Source organism: Convolutriloba macropyga, chromosome 2 (assembly GCF_964194025.1).
Source record: "Convolutriloba macropyga chromosome 2, txConMacr16.3, whole genome shotgun sequence".
Taxonomy (NCBI): Eukaryota; Metazoa; Xenacoelomorpha; order Acoela; family Convolutidae; genus Convolutriloba; species Convolutriloba macropyga.
Genome location: NC_134469.1, coordinates 83,341,725 through 83,352,845, shown reverse-complemented (window position 1 = coordinate 83,352,845; position 11,121 = coordinate 83,341,725).

Genomic DNA, 11,121 nt, shown 5'->3' with positions numbered 1-11,121 from the left:
ATCAACACATAGTTATATTGACTATATCGATATTATTAATAGTAATGATAATATTGATAATAATAAAGATGATAAAGATGATAAAAATGATTTAAATAAGGTTTTAAATGAACTGAAAGATAATATTAAAGAAGATATAAAAAAATATATTAGGGATAATTTAAAACAAGAGATCATTAATGAATTAAAACTAGAGATTAAAAATGAAACAAAAAAAGAAGTTAAAAATGAAATAGAAGGAGGTGCTATAAATAATTTAAAGACTGATGTTTATATTAAGAATGCATCTAAGCAAATTAAATCAACTAGGACTTGTTGTTTTTGCAAAATTGAAAAGAATAAAGATTGTTTTTATAAGACTGGAGGTTTATGTAAAGAGTGTTCCTCTGAAAAGGTTCAATGTCAATTGTGTAACATTTTTCTAAATAGGTCTTCCCTCTGAAAACATATGAAGAGACCACATATAAATTAGAAAGATAGTTTTTAATGAAAAAGTTAATTATAAGAAGTGCAGAATTACTAAGATTCTAATTTAATCCATAATTCTAGTTATCTTTGTTATTCTGTGTTATTCTGTGTAATTTTGTAATTAACAAAGTAAAAGGTATAATGAGAGAATTATCTCATAAATATATGGCTTATAATTAATTTTTTCATTAAAAATTATCTTTCTAATTTATATGTGGTCTCTTCATATGTTTTCTAAGGGAAGACCTATATAGAAAATTGTTACACAATTGACATTGAACTTTTTCAGAGGAACACTCTTTACATTAACCTCCAGTCTTATAAAAAACAATCTTTATTCTTTTCAATTTTGCAAAAAAAAACAAGTCCTAGTTGATTTAATTTGCTTAGATGGATTCTTAATATAAACTTCAGTCTTTAAATTATTTATAGCACCTCCTTCTATTTCATTTTTAACTTCTTTTTTTATTTCATTTTTAATCTCTAGTTTTAATTCATTAATGATCTCTTGTTTTAAATTATCCCTAATATATTCTTTTACATCTTCTTTAATATTATCTTTCAATTCGTTTAAAACCTTATTTAAATCATTTTTATTATCTTTATCATCTTTACTATTATCAATATTATCATTACTATTAATAATATCGATATAGTCAATATAACTATGTGTTGATGATATAAGGCCTGTACGATTATTTATACATCTATCCATAAAATGATAACCACTATATATTCTTTGCATACATTTCGTGCATCTTACCATTAAATTTTTATAAAAAATATAATGATCCATTAGTTCATGTTCTGGATAACCACGACTAGTATCAATTTCATTATTACATTCTCTACGTATTACTCTAATTTTTAGATATAGAATTAATATGATTATGAGTTGCATAAATACTTAGAAGGCAACTAGCTAACACACATACTATTTTAATTGGATGATTGAGATCATAATTGCTTTTATCAATCAAACCATAACCTATTGTCATATTCTTACCATTTTTTAATTTAATTTTTGCTTTATCTTTATTCATTACATCTATACCATTAAAATTATTATCATTATTATTACCATGTTTTTGAAAGTAAGAATAACCAAATCCTACCATCGTAAATATGCCTGCTATAGCATTATAGCCACTATGTATCTCACTAAGTACATTTTTTATATTTGTATATATTTTATATAAATTAATTGATATATGTAGTCCCTTATATTCCAAATATTCTTCAAAATAGAACATTAACTCTTTTGGTTTAATATGTGTTGGTTCTATCATTCTATCTGTTAAATAACTACTTAGTATATTATATTCCTTTTCCTTAAACTCTGTATAATCAACATACTTCTCAATATCAAGATCACCTATCCTAGAATCATATACAACATTTTTATCTTTATCTAATACAAAATAATAGTCGCTAATAGTATTATAATTTATTACACCATAGTTATAATGTTTAAATCTATATAGATTAGAATCAATTTTAAACTTCTCTTTTACTCTTTCAAAGAATTGTTGTGAACTATTTAAAGTAATATATATAGCTGGGGTTTTAAACCTTGCTTTTGTATTTAAATCTGTTACAGTTTGACCTACACATATTATATTAATATTGTGACGTCTACCTTTAGAATACAATGAGTCTATAGCTGGTAATCTAATGTTTTCTCCCATATCATCAAATATAATAAGACTATTAGCAAAACTATCTAAATTGTCTAAAAATTTTAAGTCATCAATGCCATATACATTATATCCTTTCCACTCACTACCATCAATACAGAATACATTAACAGTCTCATACAAACCACAATAATCTTTTAGAAAAGTTGTTTTACCAGAATTAGACGGACCATAAATACTAAAATTATGTTTTTTTAATTTTTAAATGGTTCTGGTACAATATTCCTATATCCTTTGAATCTCTTCCTTAAATCAGAATATTTATCATAATTCCAATAAACAATTATAATAATAAGTATCAACATAATAAAAAGCGGAAACATCAGCAACATTTTATTTGGGGTGAAAAACTTATTATACTTCAATATTATATTTCTTTGCATGTTCTAAGAATCTTTCTTTTGTATGATGAAACCTATATCTATGGAGATATATGCATAACCTACAATAGAAGTGTTTAATTCTATACTGAGAGATGTGTTTATTTACTTTACACATTCTGCATACTAGATATTGATTGGGATTATTAAAGTGCACTTGCAAATGATCATGTCTGTCTCTAAATGTTATAATCTTATTACATACAAAACATTGGAATGGTTTACTTTGACACTCATCACAACTCCAACACCAAGCTTTATTTTTACATTTATCGCATTTGGTACTAATCATTTTTATAGTATTGAAAAGCTATATATTATATTATTTCAAAAATTTGCTTATAAAAATGAATCAACAAGATTATACCGGTTACATTCATTCCACGAGTGAACAAGCTCAATCTCATGGACAAGTCCAATCCGGAAGTGAGCGAGCTTAATCTCATGGACAAGTCCACTTTGGAAGTGGACAAGTCCAATCTCATGGACATGCTCAATCCCATGGACAAGCTCAATCCCATGGACAAGCTCAATCCCATGGACAAGTCCAATCTAGTGCTTCTAGTATGGCGGTCCAAATGTTAAAAAATAAAAATAAACCAGTAGATCTGCGAAGCAGTTTCACTGATCTGCGAAGCAGTTTCACTGATAAGGAAAGACAAAATATAGAATTAGAAAAATCTTTAGAATCAATCAGAAGGTTTAATCAAATAAATGAAGAAATAAAAGAAACATATGATAAACACAATGCAAAATTAAAACAAAGAAAAGAAGATATGCGTGAGTCATTGCGAAAGGCAGAAGCAAAATATTATCCAGATTTAGATCCACGAAGTGGCTACACCAATAAGGATTTAGGTTATGATAAGGATAAGGATAAAGATAAAGATGTAGATTCTGATAAAGATGTAGATTCTGATAAAGATAAGGACTCAGATTTAGACTCATTTGATGATTTTGTCTATGTTCAAAAACCTAAAACAAATAGGATTAGATGTGAAGAATGTGATGAAGAGATGACTCGAAAGAATTATAACAGACACATTCAATCACTTAAACATAAAAAGAATGAGCGGATGTATAATAGAAAAAAAACTATTGAGAGTGCTAATGAGGATGGAAAAAAAGTTACTAATGAGGATATAGAACAAAAATTGGATGAGCAGTATACACAAAGTGGTTACACCAATATAGAAGAAGGAATAAAGTTTTGTGATAGTTGTGATATGTATCTTGATAATAATACTGCTTATAATAAACATGTAACAACATTAAAACATAGGAATAATGTAAGATTGGTTACTGGGGAAACAGTAAGGAATGGAAGTAAGTTTGATTGTGTGATCTGTAAGACAAGTCTGAGTCAATATAGTGTTGACCAACATTTAAAAACAAAGATGCATCTAGATAATGTCACAGGTAAGAGTAAAGATAATATATCTAAAGATCAACCAAGCAGCTTCACTGATATAACTGAAGGATATTGCAATATATGTAATAAGAGGTATAACAATAAAAATGAACACAATGAATCAGATGAACATAAGGAAAATGTTAATCAGAAAAAACTTGTTGATGGGAAGTAGCGAGATAAAGTTAATGAGTAAGGATTAGATCATAACATGAAGCATAATCAAATAATAATAACTAGTAGTAGTTATGAAGATCCTAAATTCTTAAATATACTGGAGTCATTGCATAACATACATCCCCATATTAAGTTTAACACATTTGATGTAGTTAAGTATACAAAACCTACAGATGATAAGATAGAAGAAAACGAATTCACCTTTAGGTTAATGACTAGGCAATATAATGGTGCACATGACTTGGATTTATTGAATGGGGAACTAGAGACAAGAATGCAGAAACAAGAAATGAATCAATCTGGATGGAGTATGCAACGCTTTATCAAAAGAACACTGTATATACATAGGTTTTATCCTAGTGGTGGATGTGATACTGAGTTACCATTCACATCTAGATATATACTTAATATACATAATACTGATAATAAGTGTTTGCTATAGTGTCTAATTGCTTATCTACATTCTGCGCCACCCAGTCCCAGTAGAGTTAGTAATTATAATAAACCAGAATATATTAATGAGATAAAATAACCAATAGGAGTTACACACCCATATGATTATTATCACTGAAAGAAAATACAAGAACTAAATAAAGATAAAATATTACTCAATATGTTTAATCTAAATAAAAAAACTATTAATCCTGTATTAATTAATCATAATGATCCTAAAGGATGTAGTATATTATACTGGGATAATCATTACTTCCTATGTGAAGATGTATCATTCTTATTAAGAAAATCATCTAAACATATATGTTATCCATGTCTAAAATGTTGTGTATCATTTAGAACAGAAGATGCATTAAATAAACATTTAGAATTATGAAATACACAGAAATATGTAGGAAGAAGAACATTCCATAAAGATGATTACCTAAAGTTTGATAAGTTCCATTATAAAAACAGAGTACCATTTGCTATGTATTATGATTTTGAATGTATAATAAAAGATGGAAAACAAATTCCTATTGCTTGTGGTTTATATATAAAAAGTGACTATCCTGATATATTAGAAGATAAGTATGAATGTAACTGTGGAGATAAAGTAGTTGATTGGTTTGTGGATAGAGTAGATCATTATAATAAATTATTTAAAGATATATTTAGTATAAATATTCCATTGAAAGAAGGGACTATTACTCCGTTATATAGTAGATGTTATTATTGTAATGAGAACTTGGGTGAAAACATCGTTAGGGATCATGATCATCTAAATGGTAAATTCAGAGGTTATGCTCACAACAAATGTAACCTCCAGGCTAAGAATAATTTTGTACCAATGTATGCAATTAATTCTTCTAATTATGATAATCATCTATTTATAACTAAACTAGCAAAAAAAGTTAGACTAAAAGTATTAACTAAAACTGATGAGAATTATATTAGTATTGATATGGGTTATGCTAAAGCATTAGCTATGTTTAGGTTCTTCCATCCACTTAGCTTAGATGCTATAAGTAAAACATTGAGTAATGAAGAATGTATAACATTAAATAAATGTGGCTTAGAAAGACGTTAAGGTATATTACCATATGAATGGTTTGATAGTATAGATAAACTACATGAAACAACTTTACCACCCAAGGAAGCATTCTATTCTAAGTTGAAACAAAGTGGTATTACAGATAAAGAATATAAGCAAGCAATTGATTGTTGGAATGATACTAAATGTGAGACAATAAAGGATTATATGATGTTGTATCTTAAAACAGATGTATTGTTGTCAGTTGATGTATTTGAGAAATTTAGAGCTATGTGTTTAGATTTTTATGAAATAGATCCATGTTACACATATTCTACTCCTGGGTTAACCTGGTTGTGTGGGTTGAAATATAATATTGTTAGACTTAAGTATTATAAAGAAAATATAGTTAATATTTATGATACAATACAACATGGTATTAGAAGTGGGTTAACTTCAGTATTAAGTGACTGTCATGTAAAATGTATGAATAAACAGATAGATCCTGAGTATGCTGGTAAAGAGAATTATATAAAGTATTTAGACTTCAACTCATTATATGCTTCTGCTATGGTTCAAGCTTTACCTACTGGTGAGATCAAAGTATGTGAAGATCCAGAAACTGGCTTAGCAGATACAGTATATACTAGATCTAGCTCAAATACTGGATATGTCTATATCATTGATATAAAGTACACTGATGAGTTGAAACAGAAAACAAAGAAATATCCATTCTTTCCTGAAAAGACAAAAGCTAAAATTAATCAGTTTACAGACTATCAAAATGAAAATAAAAAGAAAGGATATAGACCCAATGAGAAGTTAATGTTGAATATAACGGATAAAAACGATTATGTAATTGATGGTAAGCAAAAGTTAGAGTATAGTAAGAGTGAGTGGTTAAAGCCTTATATTGAGTTTAATATTCAGAAAAGAAAAGAAGCTAAAGCTAAGTGTGATAAGTGTGATAAATTTGGGGTTATATTCTTTAAGTTAATGAATAATGGCTTCTATGGAAAAACAATAGAGAATGTATATAATAGACAAGATGTAGAGTTAGTTAATGATGTAGATAGGTATATTAAATTAGTAGAAAATATTGGTTTCAAATATTCTGTAGAGTTTGATGATGATTTAGTAGCCGTACATAAAACGAGAGGTAATGTTAAATTAGATAAGTTTAATTATATTGGATTTGTTATATTAGAAAAAGCGAAACTATTCATGTATAAAGCTATATATGATTACTTTGAGAAAGAGTTAGATTGTAGTTATCATTACACAGATACAGACAGTATATTTATAAACATAAATACTCCATTAGATAGTACTATAGAAAAGGAAAAGGATAAGATAAAAGATATTTTACATAATAATGAGTTAAGTAAGATGAAGGATGGATTACCTCATGATACTATTATAGAAGCATGTTTCCTTAAAGCTAAAGCATATTGTTACAATATTGTTAAAAGAGAAGAAGAGAAAAAGTTAAAAGGTATAACTAAAGCTACTATTAAAAAACAGATTGATTTGGAAGATTATAAAAATGCTATATATGAAGGTAAAACTAAATATGTAACTAATTATACTATTGATAGTAATAAACATCATTTAGAAACTAAAGAACAATATAAAATAGCTATAGATCCATTTGATGATAAAAGTATTAGAGATAGTAATGGTGAATTTAGGTTTTTCCAGTGAAGCTGCTTCGCAGATAATTAATTTTTATAAAATAATAGCAAAAGTTAAAATTTTTAAAAGAGTTAAGCGTGTTTTTTATTCAATTTATCCACGAAGTGGTTACAACAATTTTCGCAAGTTGGTTTTACGTGCTTGTTACACGGTCTCATCTGCGAAGCAGCTTCACTGATTAGTTATACTGAAAAACACTAATCACTGTGTTTCCACCGATCTCAGTGCTTTTGACTGTATACCCATCACAGTGTGTATCATATACAGTCTCACAGCAGGGATCATCCTTTTTAAGAACTGTGAATTTGGTTTTTTTATCTCACTTAGTTTCATAGTATTTCATCAAAGTCGGGGGACGTTCACTGGAGTCAGTGAGGAAGGAACCCCAAACTTCCGTTTGCTAAGGCAACTTAACTAGACTCGATGATTTAACCACTACACCAAGTGAGACAGGAAGTTTTAGTTTTAGATTGATTAAATATTGATTTGGGGGGGATATATGAAAATTTTTATTTTTTTAATATTTCTTTCAATTTTTGTTCAAGTTTTTCGCAAGTTGGTTTTACGTGCTTTTTACACGGTCTCACTAGTTTTATACTAGTATCTGGGATACGTTCACTGGAGTCAGTGAGGATAGAACCCGAACTATCCGTCTGATAATGGTTAATTACCAGCTTAACTCTGTACTAGTGGTTTGCACTAAGTGAGACAAGAAATGATAGATTTAAAATATAAAAGTAGTGAATATAGAGTAGTGGATATATAAAGGGAATTAGAGTAATGTGTATATGGGTACAGTATCGCGGCTCTATGTTACGGAGGTACCCATATACACATCACTTTGAATGCTCATTTTAAAGTTTCTGGCGATTAGCAGATCAGGTGCAGGAGAGGTGGTTTCCTTTAGAAGTTTGAGTAGGATGTCTCGGTGTCGCATACTCAAGATAAATTTGTTTGTAATTAGTCTTTTTTCAAGATTTGCAGCTCTCCACTACTTCTGTGATTGCACAGAAAAATTATTTCATTGCCTCCTCCTTAACTTAACTGGGGCTCCACTTTGGTTGTTAATCTATCGACTGTATTATTCCTTTGCTTAATGAAATTTCTTTCTTTCGAATTCAAAAACTACTTTACTTCTAAGTGTTAGATGCTTGGTTTTAGGTCCTGTCTGTGTAGCTGTCTTCAAACCTCTTCGTCTACCAATGCATACAATCAGGGAGGAACTGGCGTTCCGAATTGCGGTGTTCGTGTTCCTTGGTTTGTCCCCACAACTTTTCCTATTTTGCTTTTTTTCGGGGCATCTGTTCTCCCAATCTGATTTCTCTTGCATATTCCGAGTACGCATGGCAAAATCAAATGTCAAAGTTTGATAAAGAATCGGTTTTTCATCATTTCGCTGTTCTAGAAAGATTAATTTTTTTGGAGAAAGGACTAGGTTTTTTCGAAAATCAAACTTTCCGTAGTGAAGAGCTTTCCGTATAACCTCCATTCTTCCCAAGGAACTTCTCGCTCCGGAAGAAATATCTTGGGTGGAGTCTATTCCAAGTACTGTTCTGGAAATTTCTTTGAACTGGGCCAGGTTGTGAAAATTTTTTAATACCTACAATAACATCTACTTGCATAGCATACTGCTATGAAGTAACAGAATGAGATAAATAACTAGATTTTGACTCGTTTCAATTGGGATCTTTTAAGTGAAGGATTGAGAAAGAAGCTTTTGTCTGTGTGAGCAGACAAAAAGACCACAAACCATAGATCAGTTTCATTAAAGTTATACGGCTCAATGTAAAAGGTGTACAAAGAGATTTTAGATTTAATGTGAATTACCCGATGAGCGGAAGAACAATAAGTTTCAAGTATATATAAGTATTTGATATGGGGTGCGAAAACCACACTTAGAATTCCCCTGCCTCGTCAGATATTGATGAGCAAACCAGCTCACGTCGTCACATGTTTGTATGAAAAATTTCATGCCTACTAATTGAATGACTTTGAAGTTTGATTAAAACGTTCTGTTTTTTAGGATGATTCTTTTGAGTTTCTTAGTTTAATTTTGTTTGGAAACATAAACATGAGTCCCTTGAAATGAGAAATTAGTAGGCAAGTGTGCAACTTTTTCAGGAAAATTAATTGCAATTGCAACTCATGCAAAATCTCAAATCATATCTTTGATCTTTTTCTCGAAGGTCTTTTGCTCTCTATTTAATTCAATTCTGTAGGGTTCTCAGTTTTGCTGCGAAGAGTTTCATTGATTTTGACAACCTATAATAGTAAAAAAAATTTTGACTTTGTAAGTTTCTGAATTTATATAGGTTTTTAAATACAGTTTTAATTGATGTTCACATGTGCTTTCTATCTATAGAATTTTGGAAAGAATTTGAAGTGTTAAGGTTTTTTTGGAACGTTTCAATGAATTTGATGCCATCTATTTTCAATGACTTTGTAAAAAAATGGTTTCTGATAATTGCTTGTTGTCCTTTCACTTGGCTTCCCAGTAATTACCCTCAAAGTTGTTGTTTGCTCTCTGAGCTCTCATTAATTAATCTTTTTCAAATTTGCCGTTGTTGGAGTTATTAACTTCAAAAAGTCTAATTTTCATAAAATGAAACAAAATAAACTTGTTTTTAGATCTTGGTAGTTTTTGTTTACTTTCGTGGACGCCTTGGTTTATGACTTGTTCATTATCGGAGGCTGCTCAATTAAGGAAGTTGATAGAATTGACATTTGTTCGTTCGAGATGTCAAAAAAGCATAAAAGGGTGACGCTCAAATGTCACTAAGTTTCATATGAAGCTCCTACCTGGCTCTACTAGCCTATCATATACTTAGAATACTTTACCTGCTCGGAAGGCCTCAAGGTTTTTTCACTTTTTGTTCCAAAAATGGTTCAATTTTTCAGGTTTCTATGTCACCTTTTGAGTTTCATCCTAGACGGGTATCAAAAAACACTTTCATAAAGTTTTTGCAAGGACAATTTTTTTTCTGCTCATCATGCAAAGTGTTTTGGTAATGCAAACTTAAAAACACAAAACCATTGTTAGATATCAGCGTTTTTTTACTTTCTCAATTCTTGTGTCTTTTTTATAGTTTTTCTTTCTTTTGTAATCAATGTAAGCTTTCAATGGCTTGAAATTGAGTTACTTATTAAAATTTTTAGGACCATAAAATGGTTTAGAGAGTATTACTACCTGTAACATCAGCTACTCTTCAACACAACTTTAATTTTTATAAGATTTTCCTTATCCTCGTTTTTTTAATCTTTCAATCTTTAGAGATCAGGAATTCTCTTTCTGTCATTGAAAAGTGTTGCTTTATAAACAACTATTTCGCTATGAAAATATTGATATCACGAAATATAGCAAAATTTTAATTAAATTTGCTGTCTTCCGTTTTTCTAAAGATCTTAGTCAAATATTTCATGTTTTGTCCTATAGGTGCCAAGATAACAACAGAAGAACAACAAAAAAAAGCCTAGACAAAATGGAATTTGCGTTATAAATTCATAACCTCGGCTTCATAACCTCGGCTCAAATTTGGTGTTGGTGAAAAATCATAACCATTTATCAGTTATAACTAATTTTGTTCTATCTAACCTTTCAACGTTAAGCGGTTTAACCTTAATTTGAGCCATGAAGGTTCATATTTCCATAACTGCAATATTTACCGACAACTTCGTTTAGATTTTTAAGATCGAAAGTTCACCAGTTAAATTCGGTTCGCCCCCTCCCCCCCCCCCCCCCCGACAGTTGTTTTCGTCCACTTTAACAAAAGCAACGCCCATGTTTTCTTTGTCTATGGAATTCTATAATTGGTTAAGTTAGGTTCCATA